This window comes from Grampus griseus (assembly GCF_964374135.1).
Source record: "Grampus griseus genome assembly, chromosome: 9".
Taxonomy (NCBI): Eukaryota; Metazoa; Chordata; class Mammalia; order Artiodactyla; family Delphinidae; genus Grampus; species Grampus griseus.
Genome location: NC_139003.1, coordinates 61,010,869 through 61,031,768, shown reverse-complemented (window position 1 = coordinate 61,031,768; position 20,900 = coordinate 61,010,869). Strand labels below are relative to the sequence as shown.

At 37.7% G+C, this 20,900-nt stretch overlaps 1 protein-coding gene and 1 pseudogene across 2 annotated transcripts in view; both read right to left on the bottom strand.

Moving 5' to 3' along the window:
* The window catches only part of UMAD1 (UBAP1-MVB12-associated (UMA) domain containing 1), a 246,901-nt gene that overhangs the window by 144,588 nt on the left and 81,413 nt on the right, over positions 1–20,900 (bottom strand). The gene's annotated exons all lie outside the window — the stretch shown is intronic.
* Positions 1,324–3,237, bottom strand: LOC309827681 (protein transport protein Sec61 subunit alpha-like; annotated as a pseudogene). The gene is made up of 3 exons: positions 3,174–3,237; positions 2,668–2,837; positions 1,324–2,599 (listed from the first exon to the last, which is right to left on the bottom strand). The product of its transcript is annotated as a protein transport protein Sec61 subunit alpha-like (transcript).

Below are 20,900 nucleotides of genomic sequence, written 5' to 3'. Positions count from 1 at the left end.
CTGATATGAGTTATGCCTTGATTTTTAAATTTTTTTATATTTATAAACATAAATAATATTATACATGGTGAAAATTTCATTTTCTGTGATGAAAAATAAATGTTAATCTTTTTAGATGAGAAAAATAATGACTGATGCACATTGGATGCAAGGGCCAGGAGACTCCAGAAACCATATTTTTTATAAACTTAACAAAAAAACCCAATACATTTATTAAGTGCACACTTTGTGAAAGACATTTTCTTCTGCATTTTACATACTTGATTTCATTTAGTCCTCCCAAAAATTTTGTGCAGTAGGTATTCATTATGTATAGCCACTTCATACATGAGAAAACTAAGGATGAAGAGATTAAGTAGGCTGTGCAAATGTGCAGGAGTAAGAATTCGAACTAGAATTGAATCCAAGTCCATGCTCTTTCCATTACACCATTCTTTCTTCTACAAGTAAACATTCTATCATTTGCTAAAATAATTCAGTAGCATCAGCTGTTGCAACTGTAAAAAGGCTCGGGGAATACCAGACATATTCCTGAAGTCTGACTGGTAAAGTTATATTACCCAGCTACGAAGGGGAAATCACACTTAGGCAGAGCAATCCCTACTTTTCCAAGTTTGACACATCAGAACAAACAAGAAATCAAAACTAAAGTAAACTCAACCTTAACATTTATATTTCTTAAAGTCCTATTAATCCAACAAGCAGAGGCATGTAATAATACATGGACAACAGGATGCTAATTTTATAAAAACAATTTCTACTTGGATTCTGCATGTTGTATATTTCCCACTCTGTATGTATCTTGTACATGTATTTGAACATGTCTTTTATAGGTGTACATTTAAAAAAATTACTCCAAAAGAGAGCTCCTTCAAGGTCATCTCACTGGTTAATTTCATTTATAAGTTATAGTGAGGTTTCTTTTTTGGATACCAATACATTTCTTTTTTTTTTTGGCAATCTGAATTACATTTATTTTTAAACAAGTGGGAGGAATATTGAGTGTCTTGAATGTTGTGTGCAAAACTGATCCACGTCACCATCTCACCGTCACAACTGAACATGGCAAGGCAGGTACATTGGTTTCCAGCATCACAGGCAACACTGCATGTAGGTTTTTTAATGAATAATGTAAACTTCAGTGTTAAGGCAGCTGGTAGTAATGCTGAACACAGGCTTAGCTCCGTGCCCATTTCAGGAATGAGACGGTCAGCACTTGAAAACAAACTGTGAGAAGAGAAAAGGGGAGCCGGCATTATCTGACAAAAACAGTGTGTCAAAATATTTTCCCTTTCACACACACAAAAAGAAATACTGGAACATTTAGAAAAACAAAGCACCCATCCCGCCAACTTCAGCCTGTTCTTTAACAAATACTTCAAAATACTGATAAATAATAGTGACTGCAAGCAGAATTCCAGTGCCCGAGCCGATGGCCCCGAGGAAGTCAGCCAACACGGACAGGGCGCCGAGGCACAAGTTGCCGAACGCAGCTGCTATGGGGATGCACCTATTAAGCTCATGAACCATAGAGGTATCCCTGTGGCCTCTCATTACGATTTGCTGTTCTTTAAGCTGTTCAGCTACATCTTTGGCTGAGGAACCAGACACCACTATCCACATCTTAGAAAAGAATGCACGTGATCCCAACATGAAGATGCTATAAACAACCACATGGACAGGATCCTCAAATATGGCGCCCATGGACTCAGGAGGAGAAAGGTAGTAACAAAGGCCCCCCACTGGGTAAGAACAAGCAGATCCTTCCCAACTGACATCAGTCCATGGTCCTGGTAAATTTACTAAAAAGTTGCCTGGTAAATTTACTAAAAATCAAACTGACAGCATCTGGGAAATAACATACAGTTTGGATGATGGGGATGTTGGAGGTGTAGAAGAGCTTGGGGTAGCTGCTGTACTGCCCTCAGTACTGGGCCGACTTAATGGGCAGATCCACACGAAATCCCTGAAAATATATAACAGCAAACACGAAAACTGTAGCAATGAGGTTCATGAGATTGGGTAAATTCTGATGACTGAAAGCCTCCATTAGAGCTTGACCTGTGTCTGTCCTGGTGGCCAGTAAATAAAAGACAGCTATGACTGCACCCTCAAACTCAGTACCTCTGCCACTGTTAATGGTAGTGGGACTAAAGGCCTTCCAGACAATGGTTTCACAGATGTTGGTGGCAATAAAGAGGGAAATCCCAGACCCCAAGTCATAACCCTTCTGTAGCAGCTCATCTAACAGCAGCACAATCAAACCAGCAACAAACAAGTGAATGATGATAAGGAGACAGATTCCAGCACCCATTTCAGCGGTATCCCCGTACAGGTCCGTCATGACATACACAAGGGCTTGCCCAATCGTAATGATCATACCAGATAGTTTTGGGGCTCCACTGAATAGGGCTCTGTCTTTGGGTATATCTCCAACTTCAATGATTTTGGCTTCAGCTAACAACTGCATAATCAAACCAGATGTTACAACTGGGGAGATACCCAATTCCATTAAAGTTCCTCTGTTGAATGCAAAAATAACTCTCATCCAGTAGAAAGGATCTGCAGAATCTGATGACGTGATTCCAAATAGTGGTATCTGAAAACATACTAAGAAGATGAAAAGAGTTATAGCAGTCCATAGTACCTTCTCTCTCTAAACTGGATTTGCCTTTCAGGTTTCTGAATTTCTGGTAGAACTGCACAGAAAGGTTTGATAACTTCTAAAAATGTGATGCCCGTGGCGGCAGCTAGGGCCACCCGGTGGGGCCCAGTGACCTCAGCACGTCCTTCACTAGGGTCCCGCAGCTTGGGCCTCGGTACCTGCTCCTGACACGCTCCGGCCAGCCCCACCAATACATTAAAAAGGCATTTTTTATGGAAAAAAATATAGATGTACATACATATATAATTATAAAGGTAATGTAACTTACTCCAACTACACAAGAATGAGTCTAATTCTTACTGAAACACTTTTCTCTTAGCTTTCCCAACACCCTTTCTCCTCAGTATTTTCCTCTTGACTCTCTGGCTGTTCTTTCTCAGTCCATCTGTGAACGTCTCCTATTCTACTCAAGGTCTAGGTTTTAGAGCTCCCTAGGGCCAGGTCCTGGGCTCTCTTTCTCAACATTCCCTCCCTAGGTGATCACATTCATTCACAAAGATGTAAATACCATCTGCACCCTGATAATCCCCAGATTTATACTGTAAGCCCAAACCTCTACAAAAAACCTCCATTATTACATAAAAGTTACTTTGTCTAAAAACTGAACTCTTGATGTTCCCCCCAAACCTGTTCCTTCTCTAGACTTCTATATCCTCCACCCTATGGCTCATGCCATCAGACACTTATTTAATTCTAGGGAACCTCCTTGCCCCCATATATAATCCACCACCATATCCCCAAATACATTCTAAATGTGCCCACTTCTCTCCATTTCTACTGTCACTACTCTAGTCCAAGTGACCACTACCTCTTGCCTGGACTATTTATTATTGCTCTAGGCCATATCCTACAGATTCTCCTCTTTAATTTAAAGACCAGTGAGGTCTTTAAATTAAGACAAACAAACAAAAAACAGATACTATCATTTCTCTGATTAAAACTCCTTCAATAATTTCCCCTTGCACTTCAGGTCAAAATTCAAACTGCCAAACCTTGTATATTCTGACCTGCCTGTTTCTATCCAATTTCATCCCAGGTTTTTGCTCCCCTCTGTACTTCAGTGATACTGGTCTTCTTTCAGTTCTTCCAGTAAGCCAGAATCCTTACTGCCTCAGGGCTTTTGCACATGCTGTTTCCTCTACCTGGAACGCTTTCCTCCACTTCTTGCCCAGCTAACTCTGATTCATCGTTCAAGTTTCAGCACAAATATCACTTCCTGAGCCACCTCCTACCCTAAATTAGTTCCCCCTTGTGAATTCTCTCTCATAGCATCCTTTTCTTTCATATGACTCATTACAATTTGTAAGTAAATACATATGTGTGTGTATGCATATGTGCATATTAAATGCCTGGCTCTCCCACTACGTTGTTAAATTCATGAAGACAGGGACCATGTCCATCTTGGTCACCTCTGCATAGCCAACATTTTACATAGTGTCTGGCACATAATGGGTGCTTTATAAATATTTGCTGAATTAATCAATTAGTAAAAAGTTTCCTTCTCCACCAACACGTTGTTCCTGAAAGCAACCATTGTAAGTTGCTTTCCAGACATGAAAACATATGATTAAAGGGTAAAGAGTTCAGGAGATTGGCTCAAGATGGCAGAGTAGAAGGACATACTCTCACTCCCTCTTGTGAGAGCACCGGAATCACAACTAACTGCTGAACAATCATCGACAGGAAGCTACTGTAATTCACCAAAAAAGATACCCCACATCCAAATACAAAGGAAAAGCCACAATGAGACGGTAGGAGGGGTGCAATCAAAATAAAATCAAATCTCATAACTGCTGGATGGGTGACTCACAAACTGGAGAACACTTATACCACAGAAGTCCACCCACTGCAGTGAAGGTTCTGAGCCCCAGGCTTCCCAATCTGGGGGTCTGGGAATGGTAGGAGGAATTCCTAGAGAATCAGACTTTGAAGGTTAGCGGGATTTGATTGCAGGACTTTGACAGGACTGCGGGAATCAGAGACTCCACTCTCGGAGGGCACACACAAAGTAGTGTGCGCATCAGGACCCAGGGGAAGGAGCACTGACCCCATAGGAGACTGAACTAGACCTACCTGCTAGTGTTGGAGGGTCTCCTACAGAGGTTGGGGTGGCTGTGGCTCACCGTGTGGACAAGGACACTGGCAGCAGAAGTTCTGGGAAGTAGTGCTTGGCGTGGGCCCTGCCAGAGTCAGCCATTAGCCCCACCAAGGAGCCTGGATAGGCTCCAGTGTTGGGTCACCTCAGGCCAAACAACCATCAGGGAGGGAACTCAGCCCCACCAATCACCAGACAAGTGGATTAAAGTTTTATTCAGCTCTGCCCAGCAAAGCAACAGCCAGCTCTACCCACCACCAGTCCCTCCCATCAGGGAACTTGCACAAGCCTCGTAAATAGCCTCATTAACCAGAGGGCAGACAGCAGAAGCAAGAAGAACTACAATCTTGCAGCCTGTGGAACAAAAACCCCATTCACAGAAAGACAGACAAGATGAAAAGGCAGAGGGCTTTGTACCAGATGAAGAAACAAGATAAATCCCCAGAAGAACAACTAAATGAAGTGGAGATAGGCAACCTTCCAGAAAAACAATTCAGAATAATGTTAGGGAAGATGATCCAGGACCTCGGAAAAAGAATGGAGGCAAAGAAAATAATGAAGGAAACGATAGCAACGATCAATAAAATTAAAAGTTGGTTCTTTGAGAAGATAAACAAAATTGATAAACCGTTAGCCAGACTCATCAAGAAAAAAAGGGAGAACCCAAATCAATAGAATTAGAAATGAAAAAGGAGAAGTAACAACCGACACTGCAGAAATACAAAGGATCATGAGAGATTACTACAAGCAACTATATGCCAATAAAATGGACAACGTGGAAGAAATGGACAAATTCTTAGAAATGCACAACCTGCCAAGACTGAATCAGGAAGAAAACAGGAAATATGAACAGACCAATCACAAGCACTGAAATTGAAACTGTGATTAAAAATCTTCCAACAAACAAAAGGCCAGGGTCAGATGGCTTCACAGGTGAATTCTATCAACCATTGAGAGAAGAGGTATCACTTATCCTTCTCAAACTCCCCCAAAATATAGCAGAGGGAGGAACACCCCCAAACTCATTCTACGAGGCCACCATCACCGTGATACCAAAACCAGAGGAAGATGTCACAAAGAAAGAAAACTAGAGGTCAATATCACTGATGAACATAGATGCAAAAATCCTCAACAAAATACTAACAAACAGAATCCAACAGCACATTAAAAGGATCATACACCATGATCAAGTGGGGTTTATCCCAAGAATGCAAGGATTCTTCAATATACGCAAATCAAACAATGTGATACACCATATTAACAAACTGAAGGACAAAAGCCATATGATCATCTCAATAGATGCAAAGAAAGCTTTTGACAAAATTCAACACCCATTAATGATAAAAAGCCTCAAGAAAGTGGGCATAAAGGGAACTTTCCTCAACATAATAAAGGCCATATATGACAAACCCACAGCCAACATTGTCCTCAATGGTGAAAAATTGAAACCATTTCCGCTAAGATCAGGAACAAGACAAGGTTGCCCACTCTAACCACCATTATACAACATAGTTTTGGCAGTTTTAGCCAAAGCAATAAGAGAAGAAAAAGAAATAAAAGGAATCCAAATCAAAAAACAAGTAAAACTGTCACTGTTTGCAGATTACATGATACTATGTGTAGACAATCCTAAAGATGCCACCAGAAAACTTCTAGAGCTAATCAATGAATTCGGTAAAGTAGCAGGATACAAAATTAATGCACAGAAATCTCTGGCATTCCTATACACTAATGATGAAAAATCTGAACGTGAAATTAAGAAAACACTCCCATTTACCATTGCAACAAAAAGAATAAAATATCTAGGAATAAACCTACCTAAGGAAAAAAAGACCTGTATGCAGAACATTATAAGAAACTCATGAAAGAAATTAAAGATGATACAAATAGATGGGGAGAGATATACCATGCCCTTGGATTGGAAGAATCAACACTGTGAAAATGACTATACTACCCAAAACAATCTAAAGATTCAATGCAATCCCTATCAAACTACCAACGGCATTTTTCACAGAGATAGAACGAAAAATTTCACAATTAGTATGCAAACACAAAAGACCCCGAATAGCCAAAGCAATCTTGAGAAAGAAAAACGGAGCTGGAGGAAAAAGGTTCCCTGACTTCAGACTATACTACAAAGCTACAGTAATCAAGATAGTATGGTACTGGCAAAAAAAAAAGAAATATAGATCAATGGAACAGGATAGAAAGCCCAGAGATAAGCCCACGCACATATGGTCACCTTAGCTTTGATAAAGGAGGCAAGAATATATAGTGTAGACAAGACAGCCTATTGAAAAAGTGGTGCTGGGAAAACTGGACAGCTACATGTAAAAGAATGAAATTAGAACACTCCCTAACACATTACACAAAAATAAGCTCAAAATGGATTAAAGACCTAAATGTAAGGCCAGAAACAATCAAACTCTTAGAGGAAAATACAGGCAGAACACTCTATGACATAAATCACAGCAAGATCCTTTTTGACCCATCTCCTAGAGAAATAGAAATAAAAACAAAAGTAAACAAATGGGACCTAATGAAACTTAAAAACTTTTGCACAGCAAAGGAAAACTTAAACAAGATCAAAAGACAACCCTCAGAATGGGAGAAAATATTTGCAAATGAAGCAACTGACAAAGGATTAACCTCCAAAATTTACAGGCAGCTCATGCAGCTCAATATCCAAAAAACAAACAACCCAATCAAAAAATGGGCAGAAGACCTAAACAGACATTTCTCCAAAGGAGATATACAGATTGCCAACAAACACATGAAAGAATGCTCAACATCATTAATCATTAGAGAAATGCAAATCAAAACTACAATGAGATATCATCTCATACCAGTCAGAATGGCCATCATCAAAAAATCTAGAAACAATAAATTCTGGAGAGGGTGTGGAGAAAAGGGAACACTTTTGCACTGTTGGTGGGAATGTAAATTGATACAGCCACTATGGAGAACAGTATGGAGGTTCCTTAAAAAACTAAAAATAGAATTACCATAAGATCCAGCAATTCCACTACTGGGCATATACCCTGACAAAAGCATAATTCAAAAACAGTCATGTACCAAAATGTTCAGTGCATCTCTATTTACAATAGCCAGGACATGGAAGCAACCTAAGTGTCCATCAACAGATGAATGGATATAGAAGATGTGGCACATATATACAATGGAGTATTACTCAGCAATAAAAAGGAATGAAACTGAGTTATTTGTAGTGACGTGGATGGACCTAGAGACTGTCATACAGAGTGAAATAAGTCAGAAAGAGAAAAACAAATACCGTATGCTAACACATATATATGGAATCTTAAAAAACCCAAAAAAAGGGTCATGAAGAACCTAGGGGCCAGACGGGAATAAATACGCAGACCTACTAGAGAATGGACTTGAGGATACAGGGAGGGGGAAGGGTAAGCTGGGACAAAGTGAGAGAGTGGCATGGACACATATACACTACTAAGTGTAAAATAGATACCTAGTGGGAAGCAGCCGCATAGCACAGGGAGATCAGCTCAGTGCTTTGTGACCACCTAGAGGGATGGGTTAGGGAGGGTGGGAGGGAGGGAGACGCAAGAGGGAAGAGATATGGGGACATATGCATACGTATAACTGATTCACTTTGTTATAAAGCAGAAACTAACACACCATTGTAAAGCAATTATACTCTAATAAAGATGTTAAAAAAAAAGAATGGAGGCAAAGAATGAGAAGATGCCAGAAATGTTTAACAAAGACCTAGAAGAATTAAAGAACAAACAAACACAGATGAACAATACAATAACTGAAATGAAGAATACACCAGAAGGAGTCAATGGCACAATAACTGAGGCAGAAGAACGGATAAGTGACCTGGAAGACAGAATGGTGGAATTCCCTGCTGCACAACAAAATAAAGAAAAAGAATGAAAAGAAATGAAGACAGCCTAAAGACCTCTGGGACAACATTAAACGCAACAACATTCACATTATAGGGGTCCTAGAAGGAGTAGAGAGAGAGAAAGGACCCGAGAAAATATCTGAAGAGATTATACTTGAAAACTTCCCTAACATGGGAAAGGAAATAGCAACCCAAGTCCAGGAAGCGCAGAGAGTCTCATACAGGATAAACCCAAGGAGAAACACACCGAGACACAAAGTAATCAAATTGGCAAAAACTGAAGACAAAAATTATTGAAAGCAGCAAGGGAAAAACGACAAATAACATACAAGGGAACCCCATAAGGGTAACAGCTGATTTCTCAGCAGAAACTCCACAAGCCAGAAGCGAGTGGCAGGACATATTTAAACTGATGAAAGGGAAGAACCTACAACCAAGATTATCTACCCGGCAAGGATCACATTCAGATTCGCTGGAGAAATCAAAAGCTTTACAGAAAAGCAAAAGCTAAGAGAATTCAGCACCACCAAACCAGCTCTACAACAAAGGCTAAAGGAACTTCTCTAAGTGGGAAACACAAGAGAAGAAAAGGACCTATAAAAACAAACCCAAAACAATTAAGAAAATGGTCATAGGAACATACATATTGATAAGTACCTTAAATGTCAATGGATTAAATGCTCCAACCAAAAGATACAGGCTCGCTGAATGGATACAAAAACAAGACCCATATATATGCTGCCTACAAGAGACCCACTACAGACCTAGGGACACATACAGACTGAAAGTGAGGGGATGGAAAAAGATATTCCATGCAAATGGAAATCAGAAGAAAGATGGGGTAGCAATACTCATATCAGATAAAATAGACTTTAAAATAAAGCCTGTTACAAGAGACAAGGAAGGACACCACACAATGATCAAGGGATCAATCCAAGAAGAAGATATAACAATTATAAATATATATGCACCCACCATAGGAGCACCTCAATACAAAACGCAACTACTAATAGCTATAAAAGAAGAAATCAACAGTAACACAATAATAATGGGGGACTTTAACACCTCACCTACACCAATGGACAGATCATCCGAACAGAAAATGAATAAGGAAACACAAGCTTTAAATGACACAATACACCAGATAGATTTAATTGATACTTATAGGACATTCCATCCAAAAACAGCAGATTACACTTTCTTCTCGAGTGCACATGGAATATTCTCCAGGATAGGTCACATACTGGGTCACAAATCAAGGCTCAGTAAATTTAAGGAGACTGACATCATATCAAGCATCTTTTCTAACCACAACGCTATGAGATTAGAAATCAATTACAGGGGAAAAAAAAGTAAAAAACACAAACACATGGAGGCTAAACAATACATTATTAAATAACCAAGAGATCACTGAAGAAATCAAAGAGGAAATCAAAAAATACCTAGCGACAAATTACAATGAAAACACGACGATCCAAAACCTATGGGATGCAGCAAAAGCAGTTCTAAGAAGGAAGTTTATAGCAATACAATCCTACCTCAACAAACAAAAAACATCTCAAATTAACAATCTAACCTTACACCTAAAGGAACTAGAGAAAGAAGAATAAACAAAACCCAAAGTTAGTAGAAAGAAAGAAAGAAATAACGATCAGAGCAGAAATAAATGAAATAGGAACAAAGAAAACAATAGCAAAGATCAATAAAACTAAAAGCTGGTTCTTTGAGAAGATAAACAAAATTGATAAACCATTAGCCAGACTCATCAAGAAAAAGAGGGAGAGGACTCAAATCAATAAAAGTAGAAATGAAAAAGGGGTAGTTACAACACACACCGCAGAAATACAAAGCATCCTAAGAGACTACTACAAGCAACACTATGCCAATAAAATGGACAACCGGGAAGAAATGGACAAATTCTGAGAAAGGTATAACCTTCCAAGACTGATCCAGGAAGAAATAGAAAATATGAACAGACCAATCACAAGTAATGAAATTGAAACTGTGATTAAAAATCTTCCAACAAACAAAAGTCCAGGGTCAGATGCCTTCACAGGTGACTTCTATCAAACATACAGAGAAGAGCTAACACCCATCCTTCTCAAAGTCTTCCAAAAAATTGCAGAGGAAGGAACACTCCCAAACTCATTCTATGAGGCCACCATCACCCTGACACCAAAACCAGACAAAGATACTCCAAAGAAGAAAATCACAGAAAAATATCACTTATGAATAGAGATGCAAAAATCCTCAGCAAAATACTAGCAAACAGAATCCAACAACACACTAAAAGGATCATACGTCATGATCAACTGGGATTTATTCCAAGGATGCAAGGATTCTTCAATATATGCAAATCAAAGAATGTGATACACCGTATTAACAAATTGAAGAATGAAAACCATATGATCATCTCAATAGATGCAGAAAAAGCTTTTGACAAAATTCAACATCCATTTATGATAAAAACTCTCCAGTAAATGGGCACAGAGGGAACCTACCTCAACATAATAAAGGCTATGTACAACAAATCCACAGCAAACATCATTCTCAATGGTGAAAAACTGAAAGCATTTCCTCTAACATCAGGAACAAGACAAGGCTGTCCACTCTCACCAGTATTATTCAACATAGTGTTGGAAGTCCTAGCCACAGCAATCAGAGAAGAAAAAGAAATAAAAGGAATACAAATTGGAAAAGAAGAAGTAAAACTGTCACTGTTTGCAGATGACATGACACTATACATAGAGAATCCTAAAGTTGCCACCAGAAAACTACTAGAGCTAATCAATGAATCTGGTAAAGTTGCAGGATACAAAATTAATGCACAGAAATCTCTTGCACTCCTATACATTAATGATGAAAAATCTGAAAGAGAAATTAAGGAAACATTCTCATTTACCATTGCAACAAAAAGAATAAAATACCAAGGAATAAACCTACCTGGGAGACAAAAGACCTGTATGCAGAAAACTATGACACTGATGAAAGAAATTTAAGATGATACAAACAGATGGAGAGATATATACCATGTTCTTGGATTGGAAGAATCAATATTGTGAAAATGACTATACTACCCAAAGCAATCTACAGATTCAATGCAATCCCTATCAAACTACCAATGGCATTTTTTACAGAACTAAAACAAAAAATCTTAAAATTTGTATGGAGACACAAAAGGCCCCGAATAGTCAGGTCTTGAGGGAAGAAAACGGAGCTGGAGGAATCAGACTCCCAGACTTCAGACTATACTACAAAACCTACAGTAATCAAGACAATATGGTACTGGCACAAAAACGGAAATATAGATCAATGGAACAGGATAGAAAGCCCAGTGATAAACCCACACACTTATGGTCAACTAATCTATGACAAAGGAGGCAAGGATATACAATGGAGAAAAGACAGTCTCTTCAATAAGTGGTGTTGGGAAAACTGGACAGCTACATGTAAAAGAATGAAATTAGATCACTCCCTAACACCGTACACAAAGATAAACTCAAAATGGATTAGAGACCTAAATGTAAGACTGGACACTATAAAACTCTTAGAGGAAAACATAGGAAGAACACTCTTTGACATAAATCACAGCAAGATCTTTTTTGATCCACCTCCTAAAGTAATGGAAATAAAAACAAAAATAAATGAATGGGACCTAATGAAACTTAAAAGTTTTTGCATGACAAAGGAAACTACAAATAAGACCAAAAGACAACCCTCAGAATGGGAGAAAATATTTGCAAACGAATCAACGGACAAAGGATTAATCTCCAAAATATATAAACAGCTCATGCAGCTCAATATTAAAAAAAACAAACAACCCAATACAAAAATAGGCAGACCTAAATAGACATTTCTCCAAAGAAGACATACAGATGCCCAAGAGGCACATGAAAAGCTGCTCAACATCACTAATCATTAGAGAAATGCAAATCAAAACTACAGTGAGGTATCACCTCACATAGTTAGAATGGGCATCATCAGAAAATTTACAAACAACAAATGCTGAAGAGGGTATGGAGAAAAGGCAACCATCTTGCACTGTTGGTGGAAATGTAAATTGATACAGGCACTATGGAGAACAGTAAGGTTCCTTAGAAAACTAAAACTAGAACTACCAATATGACCCAGCAATTCTACTACTGGGCATATACCCAGAGAAAACTATAATTGAAAAAGCACATGCACCCCAATGTTCATTGCAGCACTATTTACGATAGCCAGGTCATGGAAGCAACCTAAATGCTCATTGACAGACAAATGGAAGAAGATGTGGTACATATATACAATGGAATATTACTCAGCCAGAAAAAGGAACGAAATTGGGTCATTTGTAGAGACGTGGAAGGATCTAGAGACTGTCATACAGAGTGAAGTAAGTCATAAAGAGAAAAACAAAATATCGTAAATTAACGCATATATGTGGAACCTAGAAAAATGGTACGTATGAACCAGTTTGCAGAGCAGAAATTGAGACACAGGTGTAGAGAACAAACGTATGGACATCTGAGCAGGCACCATGTCATTTGGAGCACGTCCACAGTGGTTTAACAGCAGCATTTTATCACTATAGTAAGTTTTAAGAGGAAGGTGGTAAGAAGGATTTCTTCAATAAAACTGTAATTATAAAGTGGTTAATTGTATTACAATAAAAAAGAAAGTATTTTATTTAGGAGTAAAAAATAATTTTGTCACTTTAGAAAGGTGTTAAATTTTTAGTAAGTTGATTTAATGTCTTATAGTTAGTAGTCCCACTTTCAGAAGAGATATGCATGTTTTGCTCAGTCCTTATCACATCAATGGCAGTTAACTGAAAAATCCAAAATTACTTTTTAGCAAGCCAATGTTTTCATGTTTATTCAAGTTAATGTTGGCTCAATAGGCAGATAGGACCAGAACTGTCATTCTAATGTGTTTTTAATTTATTTTTAAATTGAAGTATAGTTCTAATTGTTTTAATTCGTTGCATTAAAAATCTGTTAAAAACAAAAACGAAAACAAACCAAACCTCCTACTTTATTTTTCCTTGCACTTAAAAGAGGAATTCAAAGTTCCTCTAGTAAGTTCAACACCTGGGGGAACTTCATTAAGCGCTATTCCCTGAAATTACCGCTTCACGGTGCAAAATAGGGGCTTTATAATCTGAAGAAGTTAACGTAATGTGCACCGCTACTCAGGGACTCACAGTGGCACTGGGAAATGCTGCCATGCTATTACCTTAATTAATGTTTCCATCAAATGAGTGGAGTGCAAAAAAAAAAAAAAATTCATAACTAAAAGTCAGGGTTTAAAGGATTTGGAGAAACAATGAATTCCTGATTTCAACATTAGCTGAGGAAGACTTTAATTTCTGCTCTCAAACAGTCTTTAATTCTGGTAGCTACGTGTCAAGACATAAATGGATGCTGGATAAAGTTCAAAGATACTAAAATGATTAAGGAATCTGTTGACTGCTACATGTAGTAAACTGTAAAAAGTGTTATGACACTTCAGGATGGAAAAGGCAATGTAAAAGGCAGATTATAAGACTGCATAGTGTTATGAACTGTTATGAAAGGTATATGCTACTCGAACTTGTTTGCCAAATTTCAAAATTCTAGAATTTAAGATTTCTACAACAAAGGCAATACCAACTTAAATTTTGAAATAATTTAAGACAAATAAAATATTATTCTAAGCTGTGGAGAGAAAACATCAATCTTGTAAGAATCAGTGTAAAACTAAATTTTAATAGTTTGAAGGAGAATTTGGGTGATTTTTATAGATTTTATGGACTTAAAAGTAATCTTGCAAATATATTTGGGTGGGGATAGAGAATAGCTGACTTTTAAAGGTTGTTATTACAAACAATAGTCATAAATTCTCACAAACCTTCCTTTGAGGTGAATGCAAAAAATAGAGGTCTGGACCAAACACCAGAATTCTTTGCTTCCTATTAAAAAGTTGCTACTGGCCAGTTCTCGAATGAAAGTGTTAGCAGAATTTCAAATCTGCCTCATGCCTTGAACGTAGGAGCAATTCCAGGGTTTCAAGAATTTTTAACAATCAAGGGAAAGAAGGGGGTTCACTGCATAATAATTAGACGCTAAACAGTCTTGACTTATTTAAGCTGTCTTTCTATTTTCCTCATTGACACAGGAACTATCAAGTTTACTCAGATTTCTCTTTGGGCAAGTCCTGGCTAACCTTCTGGGCTCCCCTGTGTATAGACATATATGTAGAATCTGAACATCTTTTTAAGTTTCTCCAACCAACCACTGACAAGCTGGGTCATTTCTTCTATTCTTCATGAATTCATCATCAATCCAAAGTGGCAATTTTAAAATCCTACGGTTTCTCTGAAGATCATGAAATACCTTGATTAGTACTGCCTTACAGTTTTTCTTTTTTACATATAAATTTTAAGAAAAACTAGCTTTTGATCCTAATGTAAATATTCCGATTTTCTAAAGGTACTGCTTGACTTGCTGTTATTAGGAACACCAGTCAGCTTCCTTGACAAAACTGATCTTGAGGAATCTAAGTTTTGAAAATACTTCTGACTGTTTTTAGACAGCAAATGTGCCGAGGTCAAACCATATGGCACAAGAGTAAATAATCAGTTGCTTCAAAGAAACACTTGTTGAGCTACTGATGTGTGCTACAAAGAACTATCTCATTTTTTGGAGCACTACATGAAAGGGCAGGTGTTAGGAATGGGGACAAATGCCAAATCTCACTTGAGGTTACAGCAGCTTACTGACAATATGGTGAATGTCACAGGGACCAGGCAAGGTAATGACGGTGAGATATAAATTGACTACGTGATTAAACCTTAAATGTCTGATGCGACAGCAGTTCATTACTGAGTATTTATAGGGTCTCACCTGTGGTGTGTCAAATTAAAACTCTGATATTGTAACAAACTATGCTAACTTTCTACTTTAAAAATGCATTAATCCAAGCTACTTAAGGAATACTTATGTAACAGTTAAGCAATATTTTATTTATTTTAAAAGTTTATAATTTGTTCAGATATTGTACCTGAATACTGGTGCTGAGAAGTAAAAATAATTTCTTACCCTTTTCCCTAAAATTTCTGCCAGTTCTTTCAGGAATTCAAACAACAAGATTTCATTCCCTATACCCTGTCTCCTCCTTTTTATTTCCTTTCCCTGTTCTCTATCTCACCTGGGAATGTTGACCTTGAAGCCAATGGCTTGACCTTTGGCAGCTACCATCTAATTCCAAGTGGAGTCATGTCAAGGCAACTGCACACAGCAGGTGTACAAGAAATGCTGGCACTTTACCATCAAGTGCAAAGACAGTGCCATTTTTGAGCATTAGCACCACCCCAGAGTGGATAAGAGCCAGGGGTTCTGGCCTGTAGAAAATAGGAAAGCAGGAAAAACACATAAAGAAATGCCTGTGTGCTTTGTGACTAAGGAGCCACAGCCCTAAGAGTAGCTCAGAAAAAGGGCAAATTATTGGTGAAGCTAAAGCAAGGAAATTTTCTTGATGCAGAGCATGTGGTTACATAACCGTAAACCACAGCATATTTGGTTACAAGGACAAAAAAAGTTCATTTGTATTCATTGCTTAATGGAAGTTTTTATACATCCATATTGTTGTGCAATACTTTAATATTGATGCAGCACCTAGTGTCAATTGACCTTGAACAACAGTCCATTAAATATCACCAGGCCCTGGTTGAATCAGTAGTTAGCATCAAATACTACCCTGAGGTGTCCAACTCAGAGACGATTTAAGCTTTATGACTTGATGAATATAGCAATGATTTACTTCTTGGCACTAAGGGCACAGGGAGAACAAGCTTCTGTTTTGTTTGTTTCAAGTCAGTGAGTCAGATCCAATACTGGAAAAATTTCAAAAAGTATACTAAATTCTTCCAATGCCTATACTAGGCTTTGGTCCTATATTAAACATCTTTAAGAAACTGGATTAATTATTTCAACAGCTAACTACTATTTAACATTCTACAGACCCTTTTATCAATCCAAATAACTATAAACCTATATGTATCAAAAAGACATTTTTGTATTAGTCTGGCTTTAGAATCTATTAGGTCAATTGAAAACATGAAAAACTGGGTTATGTTGTTGCTTTAAGGTGACCAATAAGATGAAGTTTTGTTAACACTGGATTTTCCATCACATAATAATGGCTATGGTTTCTTAAAGACTCAGTATATGTAAGTGTTGGGCTAAGTTTTTGACATATACTGTCTCATTTAATCTTTACAACAATCTGATAAATTAGGCATTATTATTCCACTTTACAGATAGGAAAACTGAGGCACAAAGATAGTAATTGACTTGCCTAGACCAACAACTAATTAATGTCATGTGAACCAGAGCTGGATTCAGGTCTAATAAGCTCTGAGGTCTAGCTCCTGGTCACTAGGGTGGACAGTTTTCACTGGGCTCTCCTACTGTAATTCACCACAGATAACTTGCAGGAAATTATTTGGTCCAATTAGCCAAAAGGATTACTCAGACTAGGCCCCTACCAAGCACGACACACCATTCAGTAAGGAAAACCTCGATTAAACCCCAAGATGAGTTCTGTAAGTTAAACCTACAGACGTTTATTGAGTGCACGCAAAAGAGATGAGAGGCAAAGCCAAAAACACAGACCTCATTTCAAGAAAAAGAAAATATTCAGGATTAGTTAAAAAGAAGCAAATGTACCAACCTTATTATTAGGGTGTTTCTACATTTTATCTTAAAATGTGGCTACTATAAAATTATGCTACCTGCCCACATTCTGTACTCTTTCTTAAGTTACTATATACAAAGAGACAATATGACAAGCTTTAGAGAGACCAATTCAGCAAAAACTTATAAGTCAACAAAGCAAAAATAATTACTTTCTGATAGATGAAAATATAAGGGTAATTAAACCTTTACATATCTGAATGTATACATTAAAATAATAGTATGACCATTGGTGTGTCATCAAAAATAAATAAATAAAACTGTCATAGGTGAAATGAATCAAATAACACTGAGTATTTCTTACTGATTTATCTGTAAATCTATACTGTGGTAGTAGTTTGTTTGCTCCAGGCTTCTGATCCTACAACATGACTAAACGTTATTTGCTCTGGAGATTAAATGACGGACAAAACAAAACAAAGCCCAGATTTAAGAACTCGTAGTGGGCTTGGGCAGAAACCTTGGCATTCTGCTGGAGAGAAGGAGAAACTGCTATTGAGTGAGCACCCATTCTGTGCCCAGTGCTGGGCTGAGTAGTTTACATAAGTTATTGGATCTAAACATTTCAACAGCCCTACTGACACCACGTCATCATCATCCTTTCACAGCTGAGGTAAATGAAGCCCAGAGAGGTTAATTAACTCACCACAGTCCCAGCGGGCAAGTAGCAGAGCTGAGATTCAACTCTGGATGTCTGACTCATAGACAATGGGGTTCCCCCAAAATTAACATATAAAAATTATATATACATATAGTAATCTTAACTCCTTTTTCTCCAAAAGTGACAGGATTCTCAAAATGTAGCTTTAGAAAAGCTGGGGGGCAGGGATGTGACCCAATCCAAGGAAAGGAACACCCTCATGGAGTGAGGCAGCTACCGTGGCTGGACAAGCAGTAGGGTCTGTGGGGAAACCAGAGTCCCGATGACCTCCAGCCACCCCAGTTGTTTTCAGCTTGTTTCCTACCACTGGGGAATGGAAAGTGACCGGCTCTGTGAGCGGCCATTGGAAGCCAGGCTCCAACAGTCCTGGACGCGTTGGCAGAGGATGGCATCTGTCTTCTGCATTGTGGAAAAGCTCAGAGACACAGTGGCTCCCACCTTAACACACTGAGGAATGAGTCTGTTGCTTCCTATTTTGCCCTGTCACTCTATACGAAGACGTTAAGAAAAGAATTTTTGGATTCAAAGAGAGAACTTTAAAATAAAAAAGAATACTTTTTGGAAGAAACATTGATAGGAACCAGATGAGATGACGAATAACATGTTCTGTGAAGTGAAAACAAGTAAACAAGAGCTATCATGCACATCAGTAAGATAATTTGAAAAGCACATTGGAATAAAATAAAGACAACTAGATGTTTGAAAGTATTGAGTGAGCAGATGCCATCTAAATAAGCAGAACTGCTCCATCTAAGGACATCTAGAAACTCAGCAGGTGAAGAAGCATTTAAATCCACCTTCATTAAACTGGCAGGTAGAAAAATGGAGCTATAATCTGTAGATCCATGGTTTCGCACAAGAGCTGGAACTTAGGAGGAAGAAATGTAGCAATCTTAAAACTGAGCTACAAAAAATCCAAAGCGATCAGTCTCAGGAAGAGGATCTGACCAGCTGACATCTTCAAAGACCAAATATCTCAGGTCATAGTTAAGTAGCATTCATCTGGGAACTGAGGAGAGAGATGGCTAACTTATATCAGGACTTAAGTGCAGCCTGAACTACTAAGAACACTGAAAACTCCAAGTGCAATCAGGAAAGCCTTCATTCCAAGAGAAGGCATTGAAGTCACTGGGAAGGACGGCACAAAGTCCATTTGACGCGATGCTCAAAAGACAATCTTCTCTCACTAAATGCAAAGCACTTTGTTATAAGGATCATAGCTTCCCCTTTACCAGGAGATATAAAGATTTTATCAGACAAAGCAATTCTCCAGTCACAGACAGATAATGAGAGAACCGTTCCTAATGACAGCACAAACTTTCAGGAACATGACTCCTATGGCAACAAATCTATGGGTGTTCCCAAGAGCTCCTAAATTGAGTCAGGTAGTTTTTGGGGAGATTAGGAATAAAACTTTTGGGTCAACATAACCAAAGCTGCCTTTGTAAGAATTAATTCTGAAGAGATTCATATCTGGAGACGAGGATACGAGATTTTTCCCTACTTGTTCTCCAAGAAATGTGTATAACAAACTATAAAAGTGGACTTAGATTAAAAATTTGCTGAAATCTTTAGTCTTTAGTATAGAATATATATTTTTATTATATATATTAAGGTACAATATGTACCAATATATTGTCTCTTTAAAAATTACCTTTATATTATACTATCTTTCCTTCAAATGTGATACCGTTACAGGATTTTTCCAGCTATAATATCTGTGCTTTCAAGAGTGGTATGCTATCAATCAACCAATATCAACTTTCCTCTTTGACTGACCTTGCAACAATATTCATTTAAGGTATAATCACTCTTCACGGACAAATCATTGTCTATTAAACAGTAATTTATTTGATGTGTTCCTGGAAATTTTTTTACATCACTGGTTTTATGAAACCTAAGTGTTCCATGAAAGAAACTACAAAAATAACACCACCCTATTCACAACATACTCGTTAAACATACTTTTATGAATATAAGTAAAACACTTCATAATCTTATATTTACTATATAATACAATTCAAACTGAATTAAAATGCTTTTTGATATCAGAGTCTTAGGTCTTAGCTATTCCCTGAACATTGTGGGAGATTGGAAAGCATTTTTAGTTAATGCATTTGGGATTAAAACCACTGCTTTTTGGATGAAAAAATAAAGTTAATTGGCATATTTTGCTTCAATGACCAAAAGAAACATAAGGTAGCAGTGCAAATTAATGGAGATGATAGGTAACTCTTGCATTTTTAAGGGGGAGAATGGAAGAACAACAAAGATTATAAAAGCTTTTTAGGCTAGGCATTTGGTTTCAGCATGGTGCGGTAAAGGGCTTCATTCTAACCATATGCCTCATGCTCTTGAATATCTGTGATGAAACTTCAAATGAACAGTAACATTTTTATACTTTTCCATAGAATGAAGAATGACAAATCTTCTGAATTTACTTAGGTGAAAGCCAATTAGGAGAGAGATTTAACTCTGGAAAGTAAAAGCACCAAAATATAGCTTAATTAAATAGGGAAGATAATTTTAAAAGCATAATCTTCCTATATTCATGAACTTCTTAAGGGTTCAAATCTAAAGACCTTAAGTTAAAATAAGAAATCTTAACAATGACAAAGGCTACAACCCCCCGAGATACAGAAACCAGAGAATTTCTGGGAACTGAGAGGAGAGTCACATCCACACTAGGGGAAATCTAATGGCTTACTTTGACACCGCATTCCCCAAATCCCACCACCTTCGGACTCAGCTCTGAGACTCCATGAGCTAACGACGGTTTCCCTAGGATTACAGAACCAGGACAGTATCTCAAATAGAATGCTCTAAGTTAAGCCTATAGTTCTACAGTAACATTATAATAACTTTGCTAATAA